At 46.8% G+C, this 27,652-nt stretch overlaps 1 long non-coding RNA gene across 1 annotated transcript in view; it reads right to left on the minus strand.

Annotated features, from left to right (window-relative positions):
* Positions 1–10,480: 10,480 nt before the first annotated feature.
* The window catches only part of LOC144891767 (uncharacterized), a 28,156-nt gene continuing 10,984 nt past the window's right edge, over positions 10,481–27,652 (minus strand). Inside the window, exons 3-4 of the long non-coding RNA XR_013623087.1 lie at positions 13,382–13,525; positions 10,481–11,348 (exon numbers count right to left, since the gene is read on the minus strand). This is a non-coding gene — a long non-coding RNA (uncharacterized LOC144891767). The remainder of the gene's footprint in view (positions 11,349–13,381; positions 13,526–27,652) is intronic.

A 27,652-nucleotide genomic window follows, 5' to 3' on the forward strand; every position in this document is an offset into this window, starting at 1 on the left:
TGCATTTAACCCCCATGTGATTGATCTAGTTACGTCACCGGCTGGAGCAAGGTTACGTCACCGGCTGGAGCAAGGCGATTCTGCTGCTGGTCTCGCTTGGGGGACCAATGGGTCGCTACAATATTAATATTAATATCGAGCAACACATTTATGCCAATAAATCATCAGCTATTGGAGTTGGACTAAAATCGTAAATACATAAATTGCTGGACAATAATATTAATAATATTCCTTGAACAACAACAACATGTTGTCTGTTCTGATGGTATATTGTCATTACAATATTACATCCTTGTAGTTGCGTACATGTTACTGTTAGATATATGAGAGGTGCGCCGAGTCACAAGTAGAACACATTTGTATTGACTATTGAGTATTGTCTAAACACTCGGTATTATATTACTAATTATTATTATTCTTATTACATGGAAGCGTAAGATTTATTATGCAGGCAGGCAGGCATAAACTTTTACAAATAACACTGCATGTGATGAAATGAAAGTGAGCCTCCTTGTTGAAATATATACATAATTGGTTTTTGTCCAATAAAAAGGTGAAAAACACTGTACGGTATATTTATTTCTTGCCTCCGATCCTAAATGCATTGTACAGTCACGTGAAAGAGTAAGTAGGGGAAGGCGGGGCAAGTTGAGCATCGGGGTAAGTTGAAGTGAGGCACCACCTCCCAGCCATTTATGAATGAGTCAGACTTTGTGGTGGCGCCATCTATAGTATAGATGCCCCATTGCATAAGTCCACGTTGTGCCATATTGTTTTCTAAATTGAAATTGAAACGGAAACCAGTGTTGCAGAGGGAAAAATCCAATTTTCAGCCATAAAAGTAAAAAGGTGTAAAACAGGTAAGTTCACGTTTCTTCCATATGCAGCATGGAGATAATATGGATATCAGATGACAATTATTGTTAGTCCAGGTATGTGTCTCCATTCTTGTCGTAGACTTTAATACGATGGATGCATAGAAGATGTGTGTATGTGGAGACATCTCAGAAAGTTCAGACTGGGGTAAGTTGAGCCAGACCCTACGGGGCAAATCGAGCCATGGCTCAACTTGCCAACTCATGTTGGTGGAGATAATAATAATTAGCATTTATAATGCGCTTTTCCCCAAAGGCTCAAAGCGCTTACAGAATACCATATTATTACCGTACCCCGGTCATTGGATACATTGCGAGCCTGCACCACACTGGGTGTACCATCTCCACACCCCAGTATGCCAGGAGCTTGCAGCCCTATCTGAAAATCGCAAACGGAAGCCATCAGCCAAGAAATCAAAGAGATGCTTGTTCAAAGCTAATGGGAAAAAGACATGTCCCCCAAGATCAAACACCCCTAGTTCCAGTGAGACAGATGGTGATTCAGAAGTTGAGTATGATGACGAATCAGATGTGGACAGTGAATAGGATATCATTGAAGGTGACTTTGTAGTTGTCAAATGTGCTGGCAAATCAAGATTTGTGCATTACATTGCTCGGGTTGATGTACTGAATGGAGAGGAATTTCAGTTTGAAGGTGTCTTCCTGCAGAAAGTTGCTGGAAAAGTTGGATCTGACAACCCAGTGTTTGTTCCAAACCCAAAGGATGAAGCAGGATTTGAACTGCAAGACATCGTGCGTAAGCTGCCACAGCCTAAGTGCGTTGGCAGTTCTGCCCGTTGTTCTGGACAGCTTGTGTTCAATTATTGTGACTTGTCAGTTTGGCAGCTTAATTGACTTGATTTCTGACATGTTTTACTTTTAGTTGCAGATCCAAATGATGAAGCTGGCATTGATGAGCAAGATATTGTGCCTTAATTGCCACAGTCTGACTGTTGGCCTTTCTGGGTGTATTTGGGACACTTTTCTTTTATTGTGACTTGAAACTGTGACAGGTGGATCGAGTTGACTTTTCTTACCACAGTTGACAATCTTGTTTTTCTATGAGAGTGACTCAATTTGTTCGTAACTGATTACTATAACCATGAACACAAGGTAATCATTTCGTTCAGTGTTGTAGAATTTTACAACATTAAATATTTTTTTCTGGCAAAACAATGCTTTTCTACTTTAGTTATCTTTATTTGGGGCAATGATCAACTTACCCCTATGTGGTACAACTTACCCCAGAGGTTGGATCAACTTACCCCTCAGGCGGGCAAGTTGAGCCATTTTGCCTCCGTTTTTTCAAAATGTCACAGTGACTTTCAGTGTGGGGATAGAAAGTAAGAACCAGCTACAAAATGTTTCCCAAGGATTAAATTAGAAGGCAAGATACTCATTTGTGCAAGATCATCAGTAAGTTCAGTCCTAACATTCCAAGAACAAAAACTGGCTCAACTTGCCCCGCCTTCCCCTACACCCCATGTGAAGTTTTGACTTTTTCAACGTATTTCAACGTAATAATAATAATAATAATAATAACTAGCCGAAACCCGTGGAACATCCACGGAAGGGAGGATGTGGTGTATGGATAGAGTGTACCATTATGGATGGCATAGGGGATTTGCTTGTCCGAGTAAGAGTTAGGAAGAAAGATGAGAATGAAGAGTGCGTATATGAACAACGTATTTATTGCAAGCTAATTAAATGACAACGCTACGATATACTTTTGAAAATATCACGTACCGTCTCGAAGTCAATGGCATCCTTTTATCTCTTCGTATACAACTCTGATTTCTACCTTATCGTGAACAGGGTAAAGCCTACTTTGATAATCATGAACGGTGGCAGATGCAGGAGTTGGTGAAACGAAAGGGAGGGGGAGGGGGGGGGGCTGATCATGACCGACCCTACGCCAATATGACTCAGCCAGCTGATTCAGAGACAACGCAGGAATTGCAAAGTTACCATCATATTGAGTCAACTTACACACTGGTCTTTGAGGAACAATAAACTGCTCTATTCAAGGTGCTTAAGTTAATCCTTCAAATCATTTAAAAACAACCCAACGTTGACGAAGCATGGCATACGAGGCCCGTTCAAAAAGTTCACGGAACGACGTACTCTCAAAGGTCTGAGGCCAAAATGTTTGTTTTTTCCCCCCCTTACACAACGGAAACAACAACTGGATAGGTAGGGCCGAGGCCTACGCCTACGTTTCGTCACTCGGCGAAGTACACTTTGTTTTAAGCTTTCAGAAGCTGAAGCCTTGGTATTTATTGCTTTATATGATACTGATGGGCTGCTGATCAGTTTCACTTCGTTGTAATCACAGTATATGGAAGACATTATGGTAAACCCACCTGATGAGGTTAGCGTACAGCGCGATCGACGACACCGGCACAAATGGCGGAATGCATGATCAGGATTGTCCAATCAGCGGACGGCTTGTTGCGCCTTCACCCAGCAGACGCCAATACGATGGAGTCGTAAGATGGCGTCGTATCGGCCGTTAATCGGATGCTTTTGGGCCCCAACGTCGGCTAATTCAGATTTTTCGAGTATGGCTGTAGGTGATAAACAAAGAGCGCGGTTCGTAGATCGTAAATCCATTAGTGCCGGGGCATTGGGTCACTGGGTGCGGCGTAAAAGGGATAACAAAGTCGAGTCCTTACGGTATTATTATATAGATAATAATAATAATAATAATAATAATAATAATAATGCATTTATTTTATATAGCGCTTTTCAGGAAGCCCAAAGACGCTTTGACAGAGTGTAAAACATAAAAACAATTGCAAAAAAGACAAGAATCAACAGGGAAATATTCAAAGCAAAAAGGAGGGAGAAGGACAACAGATAGTCAGGGGTTAAATGCTGTGGGTTAAATGTTGAATGCAGTGTTGAACAGGTGGGTCTTGAGTGATGTTTTGAATGTGGTGAGTGAGGAGGAGGAGGACGAGTCTCTGATGGTGTGAGGTAGTGAGTTCCAGAGGGTGGGAGCAGCGATGGAGAAGGCCCTGTCCCCCCAGGATCTGAATTTGGTCCGGATGGGGGTGGGAGTGTGTCTGGAGAGGAGGTCAGCCAGGTAGGATGGGGATGGGGCCAGGTCATGGAGGGCTTTGTAGGTCAAGAGGAGGATTTTGTACTGGATTCTCTGGGAGATGGGGAGCCATCGGGGGGGGTGATGTGGTCACGGGTCCGGGAATGGGTGAGTAGACGGGCAGCGGAGTTCTGAATGTATTGGAGTTTATTGGTGATTGTTGAGGGTGAACCATAGAGGAGGCTATTGCAGTAGTCCAGACGGGAGGTGATGAAGGCGTGGATGAGGGTTTCTGCAGCCGTGGAGGAGAGGGATGGACGGAGACGGGCGATGTTTTTCAGGTGAAAGAAGGCTGTCTTTGTGATCTGTTTAGTGTATTTGTCGAAGGAGAGGGATTGGTCAAAGATTATGCCAAGATTCCGGATGTGAGGGGACGTGGATACTGGGATACCGTCGATGTTGAGGGCAAAGTTATGGGTGGATTTTATGAGCGTTTTTGGGCCAATGATGATTATTTCAGATTTATCATAGTTAAGTTTGAGGAAGTTGATTTGAAGCCAGGATTTTATTTCAGTGATGCAATTTGTCAGGATAGAGTGGGTGGCGGTGCAGATGGACTTGGTGGAGATGAAAAGCTGGATGTCATCGGCGTAGCAGTGGAATTGGAGACCATGACGGCGGATTAAGTGACCGAGGGGGGACAGGTAAAGGATGAAGAGGAGGGGGCCAAGGACTGAACCTTGGGGGACACCTTGGGGGAGGGGAGCAGTGGGGGATTTGCAGTTATTGATGGAGATGAACTGGCGTCTGTCAGAGAGGTATGATTTAATCCAAGAGAGGGCAGTGCCGGTAACGTTAAAGGTGGTTTCAAGTCGGGTGAGGAGGATGGTGTGATCGATAGTGTCAAAGGCGGCGCGGCGCTCAGGTCGAGGAGGATGAGAATGTTGAGGTTGCCAGCGTCAGAGGAGAGGAGAAGGTCGTTGGTGATTTTGAGGAGAGCAGTTTCCAGTACTGTGGTTGGAGCGGAATCCGGATTGGAATGTTTCATACAGGTCATTGGCAGAGAGGTGATGTTTGAGTTGAGTGGCTACAGCGTGTTCCAAAACTTTCGACACAAAGGGTAGGTTGGAGATGGGTCTGAAGTTGTTTAGGGTGTCAGGGTTTAGTCCAGGTTTTTTCAGAATGGGGGTAACAGCAGCAATTTTGAGGGATGGTGGGACGATGCCTGTAGACAGGGAGGAGTTTATTGTTGCAATGATAAGTGGAGAGAGAGAGAGCACAAAGGGAGGCCTTGACAAAGCTGGAGGGGATGGGGTCAAGAGTGCAGGTGGCAGTTTTCATTCCTATGAGGAGTTCAGAGAGGTCAGTAGGGGAGACTGGGGAGAATTGAGACAGGGGATGGCAGGATAAGGGGGGGCAGGTGCGGCGGTGGTCAAGCTGTTGTAGATGTTTTCAATTTTGCGTTGGAAGAATGAAAGGAAGGAGATGCAGTTGTCTACTGTGAATGACTGGGTGGCGGTGTTCAGGGGGCTGAGGAGTTTATTTATTGTAGAGAAGAGTGCTTTTGGCTTTCCGGAGCCAGAGTGGATAAGTTGAGAGTAGTAGGCGGAGTGGGCGCGGGAGAGGGCATCTTTATAGTGTTGTAGGTGGTCCTTGTAGGCTTGGGAGTGAACTGTGAGACCTGTTTTATTGCTGAGTCTTTCAAGTTGGTGAGCACGAGTTTTCATCAGGCGGAGTTCAGGGGTAAACCAGGGAACAGTATGGGTGAAATAAACGGTTTTGGTTTTTATAGGCGCAAGTTGGTCAAGGCAGGAGAGAGTGCGGTTGTAGTAGTCAGTGAGGTCAGAAGGGGTGTGGAGGTCAACGAAGGGAGAAGTGGACATTTTTTCAGAGAGGGTGGATGACAATGAGGTAGGTGAAAGAGCGTTTAGCTTACGGAAGTTGATCGTGCGATAATGCCTTGGTGCTGGGGTGGGAACGTTGACGGTCATAGTGATGGCTAAGTGGTCAGAGAGGGTGAGGTCGGAGCCAGAGAGATGGTGCAAAATCAATCCAGTAGAGCAGACAAGGTCCGAAATGTGACCACGGTTATGGGTAGGAAAGTTGACATGTTGAGTGAGGTTAAAGCAGGTGAGTAAATCAGTGAAGTCAGTGGAGTCCATGTGGATATTGAAATCACCAAGGACGACGACGATTGAGGGGGAGAGGGAACATAGCTGGGTCAGAAAGTAGGAGAAGTCAGACAGGAATGATGGGTGTGGTTTGGGAGGGCGGTAGACAACAGCCATGACTGACTGTGCGTGACCAGAGAGTTTAGATACAGCTATTTGATCTTCATTTCAACAATATTGATATTTAAAGATGATATAATAAAACAAATATCATGAAATATTTACATTTTGTAGTCCATTGTATATTTTAAATAAACATAAATGCAAATTTCGCATGTGGAAAAAGTAAGTACACCCCTACATTTATTACTACTTCAAATACCTAAAATTAGAATCAGGTGCACCAGCTGAGGTGCAAATGATTAGAACATCGTTGGAGAGGATCTTGGAGGAACCTGTCTTATTTAAATCTGACATTTCGTTTGGTTTGCTCTTTGTTGTTGAAGTGTGCGGCGTCACCATGCCAAGATCAAAAGAGCTGTCTGCGGCCTTCAGAAAGAAGGTTATAGATGCCTACGAGTCTGGGAAGGGATTTAAAAAGATCTCCAAACAATTTGAAACGAATCATTCGACTGTCCGGAAGATCATCTACAGGTGGAGAAGATTCCAAACAACTGCCAACTTGTTCGGGCCATGCCGCCCCGGCAAGTTCAGCCCGAGAGCAGACCGCAAGATGCTGAAATAAGCTTCCGAGCACCCCAGAATGTCATCACGGGACCTACAGGTAGCTCTCGTCACCGTCGATGTCAAAGTGCACGAGTCCACCACTAGAAAGAGTCAGTCATTAGAGTTAGACTGTCCGCCCCATCCTTCCCTTTCTCCAAGCTATTCTGAAATCTCTGACACACCTTCAACGGCTCTCCCTACCTCTTGCACATCTTACCCGACCCCTCGTCCCCCCTGTTCTGTATCCGATGGTCCCCCTTCCTCTTCATTAACGAACGGTATGGACCTCAAACATCTGGGGCCTTCGTTCAAACTTGACCGATCTCTCCATACAGGTTGCTTCTGACAAAGCAGACGTGATCTGCTTAACAGAAACTTTCCTCCTTCATGATGTCTCTGATTCCTTGGTATCTCTCCCAGGTTACTCCCTCCTCCGGTATGATAGACCTGAGCCTCGTCCTGGAGGCGGGGTTGCTGTCTTTATCAAAAACTCTCTTCCTCAGTCGCCCTGCACTGCAATGCACTGCACTGCACTCTCTCCACCTCACCCCCTGGAATACCTGTGGCTACGGCTTCCCCTTCGCTCCCACCTCTTGTTCATATGTGTGTTGTACCGTCCACCAAACGGTGATGACTCCATCTACATGTCGCTGTCTGATAATATGGACCCACTTCTATGCACTCATCCCAAGTCTCTCTTCCTCATATGTGGTGATTTAAATTGTCACCATGCCAGTTGGCTGGGTGTGGGTACCTCTCTCACCAGCCATGGCTCCTCAGCAAAGGACTTCTGCGACTCACTGGGACTGACACAATCTGTCAATTTCCCCACCCGGATCTCAGTCAACGGAGCATCTTCTCTTCTGGACTTGGTTATGACTAACTTACCTGAAAATGTCTGCTGCTCTTCTTCTGCTCCAATCGGCTCTTCTGATCATGTGCTTGTTAAAGTGGACATCTCTCTGACCATTCTCAGGGAGCTCTGCTCAGCGTCGACGAGTCTGGCATTTCACTCAGGCCAACTGGCACGGTCTTCAAGCAGCCATCAATCATCTGGACTGGTCTCCCATCTCTACCACCTCTGACAGCAACTGACATCATCCTGGGAATTCTTCCAAAGTAAATTGCTCTCTCTCTCTCTCTCTCATGCACAGATTTATGCCATGTCGTCTTCAGTTGTCGTACGCTTCCTCCCGTCCATGGTGCAGCACGGAATGTTGCGGTGAGGCTGTTGCCCAGAAACAACTTGCCTTCGTCTCCTGGAAAGCAAATCCAACGGAAGGAAATGTCATTTCCTTTCACAAAGCCCGAAACAAGTGTGTGTCCACCCTCAGGAGAGCCAGGAAACAATATCTCTCCGTTCTCAATACCGAACTGTCTTGTCTGTCTCCCTCTTCCGAATCCTGGTGGCGTCTGGTCAAATCTGTTTCTGGTGTTTGTTCCCCCTCCATCCCCCCCCTCAGCTCAAACGGCTACACGGCTGCCTCCGCACGTGAAAAAGCTGAATGCCTCAACTCTGTGTTTGCCTCTAAATCTTGTGCGCCACACCCATCCCTCTCTGTACCCAGTCGTACCCAGGTGCTCCGTGTCCTTTCCGCCCGACGAGGTGGAAAAGTTTCTGTCAACCCTCGACTCCGATTCTGCAACTGGACCTGACGGCATCAGCCCACGGGTCCGAAAATGCTGTTCTTCCGCTCCTTCACTCCCTCTCTCTGTTCTCTTCACCCTCTCTTTTGCTCAAGGTCAACTGCCATCTGCTTGGAAATCAGCCAACATCACCGCTTTGCACAAAAACAGATCCTAGCGACTACAGACCAATCAGCCTTCTCCCAATTATTATCAGCAAAGTCCTGGAATGCATCATTGCTTCGGATATGAAATGTTTCCTCTTCTCCAATGGCTTGATCTCTGGTCATCAATTTGCTTCCAGACCAGGTCACTCCACTCTGGACATGCTGCTTCTGCTGTCTCAACAATGGATGGAGGGAGGGAGGGGTCCTCAATGCCAAACGGGAAATCAGAGGCGTCTCCCTCGACATACGACATGCCTTCGATACGGTCTGGCACGCCGCTCCGCTCACCAAACTCTCCTCCTTTGGTATCCATAGAAATATCCGCGCATGGCTGGCGCATGGACTTCCTCTCTAGTCGTAGTGAGCGTGTGGCCCTGAATGGCTTTCTCTCACCTCCTCTTCCTGTTCAGGCTGGAGTTCCCCAAAGCAGTGTTCTGGGCCCTGTGCTTTTTCTGGTCTTCATCAATGATCTCTCTGACTCTTTGCTGACGACTGCACTCTGTTGTGCCGCTCCATTGCTCATCCCTCAGATCGGCAGTCTGCAGCCTCCTCGCTCTCTGCAGACCTGGACAAAATCACAGACTGGGCAAACAAGTGGAACGTGTCTTTCAATCCGAAACAAATCTCACACTCTTACGATGTCTCTCCGAAAAGACCGACTGGACAACCCTCCCATCCACTTTCTGAATATTCCTCTCCAAGAAGTTCTGTCACTCAAGCTTTTGGGTTGGGTCTCACTATGTGCCATGATCTTTCCTGGAAAAAAAGCACATTTCCAAGCCGGCCTCCAAAGCCAGTCGCCGACTGGGCATCCTCCGTCGTGCGAAGTCCTTCCTTGGCACACCTGAGCTCCTCGCCACATACGAGGCTTTCGTCCGCAGCTCAATGGAGTATTGCTCTCCCCTCTGGGCCGGTGCTCCTGCCTCACACCTAGCTCATCTTCACGCTGTTGAAACCAAAGCGTTCAGAATCATTGGAATCTCCCGCGATGACGCCATCTCCGAGGGCCTTTCACTTACTCACCGCAGGCAGGTTGGTGGTCTTTCCGTCTTCTACCGACTCATCTCCGGCGTAGCCCGCCCCCTCACCCCCCAGCCCTGTCTGTGCTCTGTCCCCCAAATATTCCTACAGGTCGCACAAGATCTGCCTGCAACCCTCTTGTGGTTAAACTGCCAAAATCAAGACTCTCCGCTCACCTTCACTCCTTCATTCTTCTTTTGTCCCGCCTCTGGAACAAACTCCCTCACTCTCTTCAATCGCACTCCTCCCTCCAGGTCTTTAAAACAGCTGTTCGCCACCATCTCTTATCTTCCCCAATCCAAAACCTTGATCTTTTCTACCCCCGCTAATTTCACCCCAAATCCACTTTTTTGAAATACCAACTTCTTTGCTGAAAGTCCTTGGTGTCCTTGCATTTTATACCGATCCTGCCTCCCCCCAAGCCCTCTCCCTCCCACACATCTCCCGATGTCCCTGCTCTCAAATGTTGTGTTTGTGTGCTTCCTCCCCTTCTCTCCCCATCTTGTGTACCGGTCCCCTTTTTATATACTTTGTTTGATAAATGTTAGCTCTTTCACGAGCCTCGATTCTGTATATAAAAAAACAAAACAAACAAAAAAAAGTCTTCTTCTTCTTCTTCAAATAAAATGACCACACTCTACATTAACCCTCTTAATTGCGTTAATTCCGCCAAGACCCTTCAGGCCACCAATACCCCAAAAGACCCCGAAGGCCCAAAACATCCCGAAGACCCAAAGCACCCCGAAATGGTCAAAGATGCCGACCCCTCCGATACGACGTGCGGTGAAGCGCGCGGGGCGCGCCGAGTCACGCACGCTGGACGCTAGTATATATAAATAAATCAAGCACCCTTCCTTCGCCAATATATCCACACTTTTGAGTACAACATTAAATTTAAAAAAAACTCAAAAGTATTTTTACATTTTTTGATTTATTTCACGTTCAATTGCACATTCATCCAATAACCTGAAACACTACTTTTCCTTTTGCCATTTTATATGTGGAGGCATTCTCGAATAAATTCTAATTTATTGATCATTCGATCATTCATTCGTTCATTCATGTAAAGCTCTTCACAAAATGCAAACACCACATATAGAAAATACCTGGGGTGATATCCATATCCATGTCACATGTCACATGTCACATTCATTGCGTCACTGAGAACGTTATTATACGAGTAAAAACAAAAACTGATCATTCTCTGCACAAATGATTTCTTTTTTCATGAATAATCTTTGCTCTCTCTCATTGGGAAATGTTAAAGGTACAATTATTTTGTTTGCAATGACTGCAGCTTTAAAACTATTTCACAAGGCTGTAACAAATGACCCTTCGTCAATGGAGCGACCATATTGGGGAAGACGGAACACTATGGGGGGAGCACAAGAAAAATGGACACGGGCGGGCGGGCGGAATGCCCATTGCCCAAGCATTTATAACTTTGAAGGTAACGGAGCGAAAAGGTAACAGTTCGGTTAATGCCTTTTTTCCTCGATTCTTCTTGAAGACGAAAATGTTTTGAACAACCGCTGTTCAAGAATCACACGTCAAGCAACAATCATAACATCGACGTTCGACGTATTCATGATGTATAAAACCGCTGAATGAGGTGGATTTCATTTTTCCATTTCCATCGGTGGATGAGCATGAACACCAGGCAAGGTGGTGCCAGGACATCACCGGTCCTGGCACTGCCAAAACGAATCAATCACCCCGAAGGTAATCGAGATCAGGCCTCCATTCAAGCTACTTCACCACAGCACTGTTCTTGCCCAACCTGAAAGGAAGACAAGGACGACAACAATATTTCAGGGAATGTTGCATCATTTATCCTGAAATATCATTTGGCAACATTCAGAAAATGACTACCGACCGCCAACAAAAGATGCCCTGACATTTGACATCATGCGAGCTACCTATCGAGCCCTGATCTGGACACATGCAGGACAGGCATATCCTGACCTTCCTCCACCAGAGGAATGTGGATAGCACACCGATGGCGCGAAGTTAGTACCAAAGCTAATGAGCCTCGTACCTGTACCAGATGCCTGCCGCGAGTTAATAAGCTGTGGATGCCAGAGAAGTTGTGCATCGTCAAGATGCTCGTGTAAAAGCATGTCCGTCTCCATGCATTGGTGCATGTAAATGCGGACCAAGATGCACAAAGCCGGCAAACTCTCTGGCTGGTGATGAGACATCTGATTCAGAAGCAGATGATTCGACTAACCGATGGACTTTCAGATGCATTGTAATTACCGTATGGTGGACATTTAAGTGAATTGTGAACATGATAGACATTAAAATGGATAGTTACCAAGATGGACATTCAAGTGAACTTTTATTTTGCTCGACATCTCAGTTAAATCATGAACATGATGGGCATTCAACTGAATAGAAAATATGATGGACATTCAAGTGAATTCTGATTTTGTTGGACAAACATTTAGTATTATGAAACACATTTGTATCTCCAAATGAAACATTTATGGTGTATTTTTGTGTTTGTGTGTATTATTCCACAGGTGGCCAAAATAATCTAAGGCATCTTTAATTCAGGTCTCTTTAGTCTTGATAATGTGCAATGCAGTCGCGAAAATCATGATATTTATCTCGATGTTATACCTGAAGTAATTGCCAATATCACATCGACTGTATCCAAACTTATGTTGTATGCATATTGCATATACCATGAAGAAAATAAGGGGGTACACTTCGGTTTTGCGGTATTAAACTCAGAAATATTAATATCAGATATATTTGTGTGGTATCATTATTTTGCACAGTGTACTGGGAAACTTTTAGAGTACACATTAAACCAATACCTTCGTTATTCTCTGTGTTATGAAGACAATTTATGATGTATCAAAATGTAAGACAAAATATACATTTCACCATTTTTACAGATTTCTTGACCCAGAGGTAACCGCAGATGTCACCGACAGCTGGGTTGCAGCTTCCATATTGTATGGAAGTACTCTGATCATTTTGACACCTCACACGACCCTCTATGTCCATTATTGGCAGAGTGATGTGTGATTTTAAGAATTCAAGAAAACGCGTTTGGACCCTGACACCGGCAGACATTAATCGCATTGTCGTAAACCCCCGCACACCGCGACAACTTGACAACCCTCCTAATGTGGTCCAAATGGGTGCACTTAATGAAATTATTGGGGATGTCGGTTTACACAAGGTGGGGGTGGGTGCAACGAAGTTTTAAAATATGGCCTATGGCCGCCATACGAACAACATTCACCCTAAATATTGGCCACGCGTGGGCGTGGCCTGTGCACGACCACATATACATGTCATGTAGGCCTACTCCCACAAGGGAGTGGCGCAGTTTAGGCTTGTCTGCGATTATTGGAGCCATTACCATTGCCTTCATCCATCATAATAAGAATGGAAATATTGTTCGAGTTTTTGGCCAATGCGCGTTATGCTGTCCCGAGGGCGGAATATTGACCTCGGCCGTTCGGCCCTCGGGACAACGTAGCTGCGTATTGGCCTGAAACCCAAGCAATATTATAATCTGACTATAATCCACCGACACCCACATTGCCAAGGTCACAATCACTGACATTTGTTTCGTGACATTCAAAGCACTATTAATATACCTACATGCCAACAAACCCAATAATAATATTGTATTACAGAGTGTGCCTCGAAGTGCCAGGAAATGGCATCTAAGAGTTATTTTTTCAGGTCACTTTAATTTACCATAATTATTGTAGCTAATCTGAGCCACTGCCTAATCTGAGCCATAGTGCCGTGTCTGCATTCCTTAAAATTGTGACAAAGAACACTCACCACAAGCACTTGACCGCCTGGATGCTCCCCCGCAGCGTTGCATCTTCTCGGCAGATTGGTCGGCACGTCCACTTGTGTCAGCTGGCTGCAGAAACGGTGACGGGACAAAGTCGGGATGGGTTGGATTGTTCACCTCTTCTTCCCCTGTAGAAAGGACAATCAATTATTGTCAAATCAAACGTATGCAATCGATACGTTTACGATATTTTTGAACCATAATCATTGGGCAAACGCCGACCACTCCTATTGGGCTAGCCTTCAGCCTGAACCCGGACCCGAACCCCCCATCCCCGGTGACTTTCAACGTGGCACCGTCAAAGGATGCCACCTTTGCAACAAGTCAGTTCGTCAAATTTATGCCCGGTCGCAGCTGCCCACGGAGTGAAAAATACAATCTGGAGAGCCGATGAAGCCTCTCTTTTGAAACAGCCGGAAGTAATGAGACGGCCATGTTGGAGGGCCGATTGTTTGGACCAAGGGCACATTTGGAAGTAACATTTTGGAAGTGGGATGATGAAGTTGGAAAGAGGATTGACGAGAAGAGGAAGAAGTTCAAGGAGTGGCAGAAGGCAAAGGGTACGGGAGCAGAAACAGCAGAGCATGAAAGTTATAAGGCAGCCAGGAAGGCTGCAAAGAAAGAGGTAGCAAAGGCGCAGGAGGCATGTAGGAAAATGTTCGGAGAACGCTTGGATTCGGAAGAGGGTCAGAAAGCAGTATTCAGGATTGCAAAGCAGATGGCGAAAGAGAGGTGTGATGTGATGGGGGTGAGTTGCTTGAAGGATGAAGTGGGACAAATCGTTGTCGACCCAGATGGAAATAAAGGAAGATGGAAAAGATATATGGAAATGCTGTTGAATACAGAGAATGAATGGGATGGCAACATAGAGAGTAACCCAGTTTTAGGACCGGCAGAGAAGATAACTGAGAAGGAAGTTGAGGAAGCGATAAAAGCAATGAAGGGTAGAAAAGCCGGAGGGCCGACGGGAGTTGTGGGAGATATGTTGAAGGCAGCAGGAAGTTGGGGTGTGAAGAGAATGACAGAGATCTGTAATCTGGTGGTGAAAGAAGGCTGCATTCCAGTGGATTGGGAACTGAGTACCTTCGTCCCTCTATACAAGGGGAAAGGTGACCCTCTGGAGTGTGGCTCGTACCGAGCGAAAAAGTTATTGGAGCATGGAATGAAGGTATTGGAAAGGGTGTTGTAGAGGAGGATAAGGAAGAAAGTGAAGATCGACGAAATGCAGTTTGGATTCATGCCAGGAAGAGGAACGACAGACGCGCTTTTCATTGTGAGGCAGTTGCAGGAGAAGTACATGGAGAAGAGGAAGAAGTTGTTTCTTGGGTTTGTTGATCTGGAGAAAGCATTCGATCGGGTTCCACGCAAAGTATTGACATGGGCATTGAGGATGTTAGGAGTGGAGGAATGGTTGATCAGAGTAGTGATGGCAATGTACAAAAGAGCCGCACAGCTGTAAGGACGAAGGACGGGAACAGTGGTGAGTTTGAGGTGAAGGTGGGAGTGCATCAGGGGTCGGTACTAAGTCCACTACTATTTGTAGCTGTGATGGAGGTGCTGGCTCAGAACGTAAAGGAGGGTTTACCATGGGAGTTGTTGTATGCAGATGATCTGGTGTTGATTGCGGAAAGTATGGATGGACTGAAGGAAAAGATGAACACGTGGAAGGAATGTATGGAGACAAAAGGTCTGAAGGTGAATATCGGAAAGACGAAGGTGATGGCAAGTGGTAAAGCATGTGGTGAGGTGGAAAGAACTGGGAAGTGGCCCTGTGCTGTGTGTAGGAAGGGTGTCGGAGTGAACTCCATTCAATGTACAATGTGCGCTGAGTGGGTTCATCAAAAATGTAGTGGTCTGAGAGGGTCATTAACCAGTGTGGCAGCTACATTCAAATGTAAGGTGTGCACAGAGGGAGCTGCAGATGGAGGAAATGTTGAGTTGGATCTTGGAGACGGCGTGAAGCTGGAAGGTGTGAAAACATTTTGCTACCTCGGAGACATGCTGAATGGAGAAGGTGGGTCAGACTCGGCAACGGTTGCTCGAGTGAGATGTGCATGGAAGAAGTTTCGGGAACTGAGTGGCGTGCTGATGATGAGGGGAGTGTCGTTGAAGCTGAAGGGAAAGGTGTATGCTGCATGTGTGAGAAGTGTTGTGATTTATGGGAGCGAGACATGGGTAATGAACGTCGAGCAGCAACGAAGGTTGGAAAGGGTGGAAATGCGAATGGTTCGACGGATGTGCGGAGTATCGGTGAGAGAGAGGAAGACAAATGATGAATTGCGAAAGATGATGGGAATAGAGCCTGTGATTGATGCTGTGAAGAGGAACAGGTTGAGATGGTTTGGTCATGTGTTGAGGAAGGATGAAAGTGACTGGTTGAGAAGAGTGATGGAAATGAATGTAGAAGGAAGCAGAGGACGGGGAAGACCGAGAAAGACTTGGCTAAAGATGGTGGAAGAAGAAATGCGGGCAAGGGGGTTAACAAGGAGAGATGCAGAAAATAGGGCAAAATGGAGAAGATTGTCATGGGGACTGCAAGGCTAACCCCCGCTCTAGCAGGGAAAATGGCCTTTAAAATGCATGTTGTTGACACGACCATGAAGAAGATTTTGCCTTGATAGGACAAATTCTAACTTCACTTGGTGGGGAAAGTTAACCTGAAGTTTCCAACTGAGCATAAATCTCTTTATATTCCTCATCACATCCTCATGGCAAAGATGGATCGCAACGATTTAAATGTCAGACAAGGAAGATTGGATGTGGGATTTCAACTGTGTACCAACACTCACTGACCTACTCCTTTTCAAACGCTGCTCCTGGAATCTTTGATTTATACAAAAAAGTACTGCAAGACAAGACAGCCGATTTAAGAGTGATAAAAATTAGCAAATCAGGAGGACCTGAGGAGATATGAGTGAAGTATGGACCTGCCTCGGTGAACATGGGGTTCAGGTCCTGAATAAACTATTTAACTGTGTTTTGATGAGAGGAAATCCAAAGGGAATGGAGGCAAAGCATTCTGGGAAAAACATTTCATAGTCCAGTTGCCAGATGCATATATTTTAGATAATTTAAGTTATTTAAGATAATATAATTTAAGTTAGATAATTTAAGTCCAACAACATGAAGTTGTGCACATAAAATGTTTTTAAATGGTTTCTGGTGATTTAAGGTCTCCTGAATCAGAAACTGCATCACAATACTCTGTCATCATGAAAGATGTTTTATATATATTGTTGCGGATATGAGGACTGTATTTTTTTTTGATTGTGTGCTTTATCATTATTATTATTATTGTTATTCTGCGCCTCCTGCCTCCGCCGGAGCTGTGTAAAGGTCAAAAGGGCGTCCCATAACTAGTCCACAAGCATACACGTCAGCCAATAATAGAATACCCCTGTTCGATAGTTATATCTTATTCTGTAGCGGTTACCGCTGGATGCACACATTCGCCTTGCACCGGCCAGAACACGGCCAGACGCGCCTCTCCCGGGCATGCCCGGACTCACTGTTCCCGGGCACGCCCGAACCTCCCGGGCACGCCCGGTCTCGTCTTTCCCGGGCATGCCCGCTCTCGCCTTTCCAGGGCTCGCCCAGAGCGTCCGGGCATGCCCGCTATCGCCTTTCCAGGGCTCGCCCAGAGCGTCCGGGCATGCCCGCTATCGCCTTTCCAGGGCTCGCCCAGAGCGTCCGGGCATGCCCGCTATCGCCTTTCCAGGGCTCGCCCAGAGCGTCCGGGCATGCCCGCTATCGCCTTTCCAGTGCTCGTCCAGAGCGCCCGGGCACGCCCAGCCTCGACTTGCCAGGCCGCAGCCAAACACGCCCGGGCAGGTCCAGACTCACCTTTCCAAGGCTCGCCCTTGATACCCGGGCATGCCCGGTATAGCTTTTGCCGGGCAAACTTCCCGACATACAACAACAACACAACATGCATTTTAAAGGCCATTTTCCCTGCTAGAGCGGGGGTTAGCCTTGCGGTCCCCATGACAATCTTCTCCATTTTGCCCTATTTTCTGCATCTCTCCTTGTTAACCCCCTTGCCCGCATTTCTTCTTCCACCATCTTTAGCCAAGTCTTTCTCAGTCTTCCCCGTCTTCTACTTCCTTCTACATTCATTTCCATCACTCTTCTCAACCAGTCACTTTCATCCTTCCTCAACACATGACCAAACCATCTCAACCTGTTCCTCTTCACAGCATCAATCACAGGCTCTATTCCCATCATCTTTCGCAATTTATCATTTGTCTTCCTCTCTCTCAACGATACTCCGCACATCCGTCGAACCATTCGCATTTCCACCCTTTCCAACCTTCGTTGCTGCTCTACGTTCATTACCCATGTCTCGCTCCCATAAATCATAACACTTCTCACACATGCAGCATACACCTTTCCCTTCAGCTTCAACGACACTCCCCTCATCATCAGCACGCCACTCAATTCCCGAAACTTCTTCCATGCACATCTCACTCGAGCAACCGTTGCCGAGTCTGATCCACCTTCTCCATTCAGCATGTCTCCGAGGTAGCAAAATGTTTTCACACCTTCCAGCTTCACGCCATCTCCAAGATCCAACTCAACATTTCCTCCATCTGCAGCTCCCTCTGTGCACACCTTACATTTGAATGTAGCTGCCACACTGGTTAATGACCCTCTCAGACCACTACATTTTTGATGAACCCACTCAGCGCACATTGTACACTGAATGGAGTTCACTCCGACACCCTTCCTACACACAGCACAGGGCCACTTCCCAGTTCTTTCCACCTCACCACATGCTTTACCACTTGCCATCACCTTCGTCTTTCCGATATTCACCTTCAGACCTTTTGTCTCCATACATTCCTTCCACGTGTTCATCTTTTCCTTCAGTCCATCCATACTTTCCGCAATCAACACCAGATCATCTGCATACAACAACTCCCACGGTAAACCCTCCTTTATGTTCTGAGCCAGCACCTCCATCACAGCTACAAATAGTAGTGGACTTAGTACCGACCCCTGATGCACTCCCACCTTCACCTCAAACTCACCACTGTTCCCGTCCTTCGTCCTTACAGCTGTGCGTGCTCTTTTGTACATTGCCATCACTACTCTGATCAACCATTCCTCCACTCCTAACTTCCTCAATGCCCATGTCAATACTTTGCGTGGAACCCGATCGAATGCTTTCTCCAGATCAACAAACCCAAGAAACAACTTCTTCCTCTTCTCCATGTACTTCTCCTGCAACTGCCTCACAATGAAAAGCGCGTCTGTCGTTCCTCTTCCTGGCATAAATCCAAACTGCATTTCGTCGATCTTCACTTTCTTCCTTATCCTCCTCTACAACACCCTTTCCAATACCTTCATTCCATGCTCCAATAACTTTATCGCTCGGTACGAGCCACACTCCAGAGGGTCACATTTCCCCTTGTATAGAGGGACGAGGGTACTCAGTTCCCAATCCACTGGAATGCGGCCTTCTTTCACCACCAGATTACAGATCTCTGTCATTCTCTTCACACCCCAACTTCCTGCTGCCTTCAACATATCTCCCACAACTCCCGTCGGCCCTCCCGCTTTTCTACCCTTCATTGCTTTTATCGCTTCCTCAACTTCCTTCTCAGTTATCTTCTCTGCCGGTCCTAAAACTGGGTTACTCTCTATGTTGCCATCCCATTCATTCTCTGTATTCAACAGCATTTCCATATATCTTTTCCATCTTCCTTTAATTCCATCTGGGTCGACAACGATTTGTCCCACTTCATCCTTCAAGCAGCTCACCCCCATCACATCACACCTCTCTTTCGCTATCTGCTTTGCAATCCTGAATACCGCTCTCTGACCCTCTTCCGAATCCAAGCGTTCTCCGAACATTTTCCTACATGCCTCCTGCGCCTTTGCTACCTCTTTCTTTGCAGCCTTCCTGGCTGCCTTATAACTTTCATGCTCAGCTGTTTCTGCTCCCGTACCCTTCGCCTTCTGCCACTCCTTGAACTTCTTCCTCTTCTTGTCAATCGTCTTTCCAACTTCATCATCCCACCACCATGTTTCCGAGTGCCTTGGTGGTCCTTTTGTCCATCCACATACCTCACCAACGGCTCCCAACAGACTAGCTTTCATTGACATCCAACCACTTTCAAGCTCAACCACATCATCCTCGACCCTACTCAGCCTCTCTTTTAATGCCTCCCTTACTGTCACCTCTTTCAACCTCCACACCTTCATTCTCGGTTGGTACTTCACCCGCCGAGCTCTCCTCGCACCTTTCACCCTTACGTCGCAGACAACCAAGTGGTGCTGTGAAACAGCCTCCTCCCCCGGGATCACCTTTGTGTCTCGGAGGTGCCCCCTATCTCGCCTACGCACCATCAGGTAGTCAACGGTTGTCGTCGACCCACCTGACGTGTATGTAACAAGCTTATTATCCTCTTTCTGGAACTGAGTATTACAAATCAACAAATCAGCTCCATCAGCAAACTCCAAAATCCTCCGTAACCCCCATGAACTCCTTCAAAACCATCCATACTCCTTCCCACATGTCCATTTAGGTCTCCTCCTACCACAACAACTTCCTCATCTTTCACGTTTTCCATCAGCTTCTCTATCGCACACCAGAACATGTCCTTCTCTTCATCGCTCCGACCAACCTGCGGAGCATATCCCGAGATGACGTTCACCAAGAGCTTTCCAATCATCATTTTCACCATCATCAACCTATCACTCACTCTAGTCACACTCACCACACTGTCTACAAACTCCTCAGAAAACAGGACACCAACACCATTCATGCCCTCCAGGCACCCTTGCCACACAAACTTGTATTTCTGTCCCTGCCTACCCTTCACCATTCTCACACCACTTCCCTTCCATCTCGTCTCTTGCACACAACATATGTCCACTCTTCTTCTGACCAATACTTCCACCACTTCTCCTGATCTCCCTGTCATTGTCCCTACATTCCATGTCCCAAACCTCAGAAACCGATCTCCACTTCGGGCTGTACCCTGCCCACATGTAGTTGTAATTGTCATGGTTCTCTTTTTGAGGCAATGTTTTTTTTTTTTTATGGCCGGATGCCTTTCCCGACGCCAACCCACTTAGTCGCCTCCTACGACACGCAGGGATACGGCGTACCTATTCTTATCCAGGGTACACACTGGGAAACGTTTAAAACATGGAAATCCTGGGGGGGGGGGGGGGGGGGGGGATCACCGCTGCGGTTTAAACATATTTAAAGAAATATTTCAACAAAACCATGAAAACAATCTGGGAAAAGTCTCTAAGTGAGAACGTGGATTTGAGAAAGCAGGAGCAGAGGTGAAAGAACAAACGAGAATATAGGGGGCGGGGCACAAGTCGAGACGAGGAGGCCGCACGAGACACCAGGCCGCACGAGGCGCGGACAAAGAAACGACTAATTACACACAAATTTGCAACAACTACAAAACCAAAACCAAATAGAAACACACAATAACACATACACAACAAAATACGCAGCGGAAATTTGACAAAGAAACGAACGGGAAAACACTCAAACTTTGATGCCGTGGAGAGATCAAAGCAAGCCCCGTCGCTCGAGGGACCGGAAGCGGATTTGGGAACTTCACGATTGGGAACAAACTTCCCGACATAAATGTGTATATATATTGCTGCCCGATAAACGGGCTTTTGAGAGTACCCGAGTGTGATACATTTATTAAACCTACTCGGACGAATTTCCATCTTTGGTCGCGTCAATTCTTTCAACTCGCGTTGGAGCACAGCTCCTTCAATTCTGTGTTTTAGGGTAAGGCTGTGTCTCCCATTAATAGAAATACTCCATTGCACCAGTGAAAGAGATAGATTCCCTTCATTCCCACTCCCAAAACTTCCATTCCCATTGCCAATTACCTCCCTTCCAATTGCCAACTGCATTTTGGGCGGTTTCCCCTTCATCCGCCATTGACCACGAGGCAGGGTTGGGGAAGAAAGGCGTGCCTCCACCTCGTCATAGAGGGGAGGAGTGAGCCAGCCCCACTCGACCAACCATGAACAAGGGGTTTGGCTTGAGAGGGCGGAGAGAGAACGTTTGGGGGAGGTTCGCAAAGGTTGAGGGGCGGGGCCTATATAACCCACGGCGGGGCGTTTCCGAAAAGAGATGCGCTTTGAGTAGAGTCGAGGAGGGAGGAGATCAGAAGACAGGAAGGCCTTGAGTTGGACTAAGCAAGAGAGGAAGTTGTTGGACTGGGTGGGACTAAGAAAGAGAGAGAAAGAGTCCTGAAGCTTGTGAGGGAAGGAGAGAGAACCCGTCACACCAACCCTCCACCAAGCTCCGCGTTGGCTCCACCAAGCGTTCACCTCCACCAAGGCTCCACCAAGCTCCGCGTTGGCTCCACCAAGCGTTCACCTCCACCAAGGCTCCACCAAGTTCCGTGTTGGCTCCACCAAGCGTTCACCTCCACCAAGGCTCCACCAAGCTCTGTGTTGGCTCCACCAAGCGTTCACCTCCACCAAGGCTCCACCAAGCTCCGCGTTGGCTCCACCAAGCGTTCACCTCCACCAAGGCTCCACCAAGCTCCGCGTTGGCTCCACCAAGCGTTCACCTCCAGCCATCCACCTCCTGCCATTCCTGTCATTCCCCGCGTGAGTCTGTCTTTTGTTTGTTCTGTCCTGGGTTAATTAAGACTGTAGGTAAGCTAGTATTTGCACTGTGTCACCTGCGTCTTATGTGTTGTAAATAAACGTGACTGCTTTCTTTTTGCTTGTGTGTATAATAAATCCTGTTATTCCTCCGTACTCTGTTTTCTTCTCTCTTCCTCTTTACATTCGGTCGCTTTAGAGGTTTCCCGATTGAATACCTGTGGCGCGATCTGGTCAACGTTCAGGAAGTCGGGCCAATCGGGGATCCTGCAACGGTCGCGGTTGACCATCCGCTCGGCCCAAAGTAACATCTTGTCCGCGACCCGTAACAATATATATATATAGATATTTTAAAAATACCGGGATCGAGTCTTAAGACGTCTCCTTTTTCAGGAGTAGAGGAAATGAAGTTTGGCACCATTCCACCCACAACTTATACTCCTTTATTAACAATCTTCGTGCGAAATAAGTTGTATAAGCACAAAGTAGAAAAATAATAGCTTCGCAATAAATTTAATTTCTGTCGACAGAGGTCAAAAGGTCATCTAAATTGGCAGAAGCCCAACATTGTGTTAAAAAAAATTTGTTTTGGTAAAATTCTTGAAAAGTTTATTTTGAAAATAATGTTACGTTTGTGGGGGGAGGGTGGGCAGTAGGCAATACCTTAGCCCAGGTAGATTTGCATAGATAGTGTGCTCTGATTGTCATGAAGAAGAAGAAGCCCCATGTATCATAAGTAGGGATCCGGTAGACCGTATGTCGTGCAAGAGCGTATTTTCGTTCCCATCACGAGGGGTGGGGTTATGTTAATTGGTGAAGGACTATGGGTAATTAATCCCTTGTATGTAATGGCCTCTGTTATTTTCCTCTGTTTCTTATGACACCAGCAACACACACAGATAGCCAGGCAATCACGCATTTATAACACTAAATAAAAACCAACTGGAAGCAGGACATTGAAAACTACCACTGATACCACCGACCTGGTGAGCACACAGGCACAGGAGGTCCGGGAGGCGACGCCCTGAAGAGCAGTGATTGGTCCGGGATTGATTGGCGCAAGGACTGCTAAGATGGGATTAGTGATTGGTGGAGTAGGCACGGATGAAGTCAGAGCATTGAGTTTAAAATAACGCTCTCCCCGACATTTTTTCCTCTTTGCTGTCCCTCTAGAAGACAAAAGACGTTGTTCCGACATTTTCTGCCCCTTACACCCGGGAGATCATAGCGAACGGTGGCATTTTTGCTCTCTTGCGTTGGGCATTGGTGCTGTGCAGTCAGCATTTCATATCCGTAACTTTGGGTTTTGACGATCGTGAGGAAAGGCGGTCGTGGCTTGTGGACTCTGGCACGCTTGGCCGTGGCTTTGTGATGGCTGAGGGCCATGCCGAGTGAACCGGAGAGGCGGCGGTGCTGTGTGGAGCAGAGACGAGTGAACGGGCGCGGCCTGCTCGCTGCGCACTCGACAGCTAGAGGGGTGAACTGTGCACGGAGGCCTGGTTCCTGCTCGCGTGCTGCACGACAAAGCGTGCTGTTCCCGCCAAGGACGCGGGGGTTTGGACGATTCCTAACGAGGTTTAAGAGCAGATCGGAGCTATGTGCCCACTAAACAAACACACATTTTTTACTTTCGTTCTTTTATATTTCCCTATGTGTGTATTTGAGTCTGTCTGGGGACGTCCCATTTAGGATATTAGTTTAACGTGAATTTTTTTGTTGCTGGCATTTATTTTCAATAAACCTGTATATTTTGAACATTTTAATTGTGTGTCGGTTTGAGTTAATTGTTGCAGGTTCAAAGACTGCTGGTGGACCCCGACTTCCCCCCCCTCTCCCCCCCAGCCCCACCACCCACTCTTCCCCCGTGCGTATAATGAAGGTGCGCCATAGGTTTGAACGCCTTGGAGTTAAAGCTCGTTTGGTCATCTGTGTCGCCCTGCGGTGTTCACGACAGGGCAGACACGACAATAACATTACCCCGTACCCCTCCATCTACCAAATGGTACACCTGGACACTCACCTTTCTGAGAAACCTCAGAGGAGATTTCCAGGAATGCCTCATTCTGAGATGTGGGAAAACCCCCAAAATATTCCACATTGAAAAGAAAGGAATCCTGATCAAGTTGCTGTTGATGTAAGAGAATAACTATTTTTACTCCGATAAATGTATTTTGATTATTGTTCTTTGAACAAATACAGGTTTGTAACATTTATCCCACAAATCGATCAACTTGTCCTATTTAAGGACGCTCAAATTAATTCTTGTGGAGCCCTGCTTGTTATTGAACGTACGAGGAAGATAATCAATTCAGTTCTTGTGAGATGTTATTGGGGAATATTGGATCAAGAGTGGACATGGGGTGCAAATTATTGTCAATAACTAAGTAAATAACGTCAATTGTGGTTATACACCTGTTATGGGAATTTCCCATTGATTTCAATGAAAGTTAAATACATGTGTTGACAAATATTGCAAAACAAATCAATGTAACTTATCAATGAAATATTTTACATGCATTGGGTCTTGACCCGCTCCATCCTCGGTGAAAGTACTTTCGTCTAAGATTGCACTTGTAAATGATTCGGTCAAATCGTGAAGAATTTTCTTTCTTTGTTACCTCCGCCACCAAAGGTGGATGGGGGTTATGTTTTTACCCCTGTTTGTTTGTTTGTGAACACGATATCTCAAAAAGTTGTGGACGGATTCGGACAAAATTTGGCAGTGAGGTAGTGTATGTGACAAAGACGAAATGATTAGATTTTGGTAAAGATCCGGATTCGGCTACGAGAATGTTTTACGTGATCCTTCATCATTGAGAGATAGGGTCAGAAACGGTACATAGCAGGATATCTCAAAAAGTTATGGACGGATTTTGACGAAACAGATTGCACAGGTTGTGTGTGTGACAAGGAAGAATCGATTCAATTTTGCTGAAGATCCGGATCCGACGAGTCACATTTTTTAAAGTGATTCGTCACCAATGGGAGATTGGGCCAAAAACGATTTTGTTTCACAAACGATTTGCCAAAAACGACAAAAACGATTAATGGGAAAAACGATACAGCAGGAAATCTCCAAAAGTTGTGGACGGATGATTTTGATTAAATGTGATTCTGTATTGTGATTTTCTGGTCTACTCTGGGATACAAAACGTAAACTATCCACCTGGCAGAGGTATGCTCTATACTGAGTGCCGTTCTCGTGAATTCAGTCTGCATTTGATGGGCCAGCGTACTCCTGACCACTTGCGCACAAGACGGAAAGCGAAGCGGGTTCCTTTAGTGGATCCGACCGTCATGTTTGAATAGAGTTTGGACGTTTGGGCGATTTGGTAGGTCTCGACCGGCGATTGTAGGACCGAAAGATCCATGAGGGTGAGAGTGGATCACGTGCAGGGTCGTGTTCTCTAAATTGCTGGATTCCTTTCTTGAAGTTTTACTCTTTGGTCCAGCATGAATTTTATGGGTTCTTGAGGTTCCCGTCAGTGGTTGGGGTGAGCACAACGACCAAGGTCAGTGGATATGTTGAGGGCAAGGGGTATTGCTCTCATGGTGGTGGATCGTGGCACTGGGGGCCATCTCTTCCCTTCCCTTGGCTGGTGATCTCATGTGACTTCACACATCTGCAGAGTTCCCTCCGGGTCATACTCCTCCTTACATCCTGTGAGATGGGGTAGGGGTTGAGCAGAGGCAGCCTCACTGAACCTTCTCGGGTGAGCCAGCTAAGGGAAGGGTGCATTTTCGCGATGCCCGCCCACCAACGTTGAGCTGTGATCCAGGGTCGTGTGGTCCATCGTATACTTTTCATCAACCATTTTGGATAAACACATTTCTATCCGTTCAAAAACATACAGAACGAGAAAGAGCAATTAATGGTTGCACACCCTCGCTTGGACTTTCTACCTCTGCCATCGAAGGTGGATGGAGGTCTGTATTTTTTTTTTTTTTTTTTGTTTGTTTGTTTGCAAGATCGAGGCTCGTGAAAGAGCGAACATTAATCACACAGAAAGACAAACCGACACACAAACATATAACATCGGGAGCGGTAGACAAGATGGGGAGAGAGGGGGAAGGACACAATCACAACATTTGAGAGCAGGGACCGAGAGACATGGAGACATCGAGAGATCTGAGAGAGGGCGAGGGCTTTGGGGGAGGGCATGGGAAGGGGGAGGGGGGGTGGGAGAGGTATAAAACATATGGACACGGCCAGGACTTCCAGGAAAGAAGTTGGAATTTCAAACAAGGTGGATCTGGGGTGAATTAGCGGGGGTAGAAAAGATCAAGGTTTTGGATGGGGGAAGATAAGAGATGGTGGTGAACAGCTGTTTTAAAGACCTGGAGGGAGGAGTGGGATTGAAGGGAGTGAGGGAGTTTGTTCCAGAGGCGGGAGAAAAGAGGAATGAAAGAGTGAAGGTGAGCAGAGAGCCGAGATTTCGGCAGTTTAACCATCAGAGGGTTGCTGGCAGATCTTGTGCGACCTGTAGGAATATTTGGAGGACAGAGCACAGAGAGAGCTGGGGGTGCAAGGCCGGAGAGGAGTCGGTAGAAGACAGAAAGACCACCTACCTGCTTGCGGTGAGTGAGTGAAAGGCCCTCAGAGATAGCTTCATCGCGGGAGATTCCAATAATTCTGAAAGCTTTGGTTTCAACAGCGTGAAGCCGAGCTAGGTGTGAGGCAAGAGCACCGGCCCGGCCCATAGGGGAGAACAGTATTCCATTGAGCTGCGGATGAAAGCCTTGTATGTGGTGAGGAGCTCAGGTGTGCCGAGGAAGGACTTCGCACGACGGAGGATGCCCAGTCGGCGACTGGCTTTGGAGGCCAGCTTGGAAATGTGGTTTTCCCAAGAAAGATCATGGCAGATAGTGAGACCCAAAAGCTTGAGCGACAGAACTTCTTGGAGAGGATTGTTGAGAAAGTAGATGGGAGGGTTGTCCAGTCGATCTTTTCGGAGAGACATAGTAAGAGTGTGGGATTTGTCAGGATTGAAAGACATGTTCCACTTGTTTGACCAGTCTGTGATTTTGTCCAAGTCTTCAGAGAGTGAGGAGGCTGCAGACTGCCGATCTGAGGGAAGAGCAATGGAGCGGCAGAGAGTGGAGTCATCAGCAAAAAGATAGAGAGGATTTTCAAGTGAGTCAGAGAGATCATTGATGAAGACCAGAAAAAGCACAGGGCCCAGAACACTGCCTTGGGGCACTCCAGCCTGAACAGGAAGAGGAGATGAGAGAACCCCATTCAGGGCCACACGTTGACGATGACTAGAGAGGAAGTCAGCCAGCCATACGTGGAGATTTCCATGGATACCAAAGGAGGAGAGTTTGGTGAGCAGAGCGGGGTGCCAGACCGTATCGAAGGCACGTGATATGTCGAGGGAGACAGCTCTAATTTCCTGTTTGGCATTGAGGACCTCCATCCATTGTTGAGACAGCAGAAGCAGCATGTCCAGAGTAGCGTGACCTGGTCTGAAACCAAATTGATGCTCAGAGATCAAGCCATTGGAGAAGAGGAAAGATTTCATATCCGAAGCAATGATGGATTCCATGACTTTGCTGATAATTGGGAGAAGGCTGATTGGTCTGTCGTTGCTAGGATCTGTTTTTGCACCTTTTTTGTGCAAAGCGGTGATGTTGGCCGATTTCCAAGCAGATGG

Source organism: Myxine glutinosa, chromosome 1, assembly GCF_964187855.1.
Source record: "Myxine glutinosa chromosome 1, kmMyxGlut1.1, whole genome shotgun sequence".
NCBI lineage: Eukaryota > Metazoa > Chordata > Myxini > Myxiniformes > Myxinidae > Myxine > Myxine glutinosa.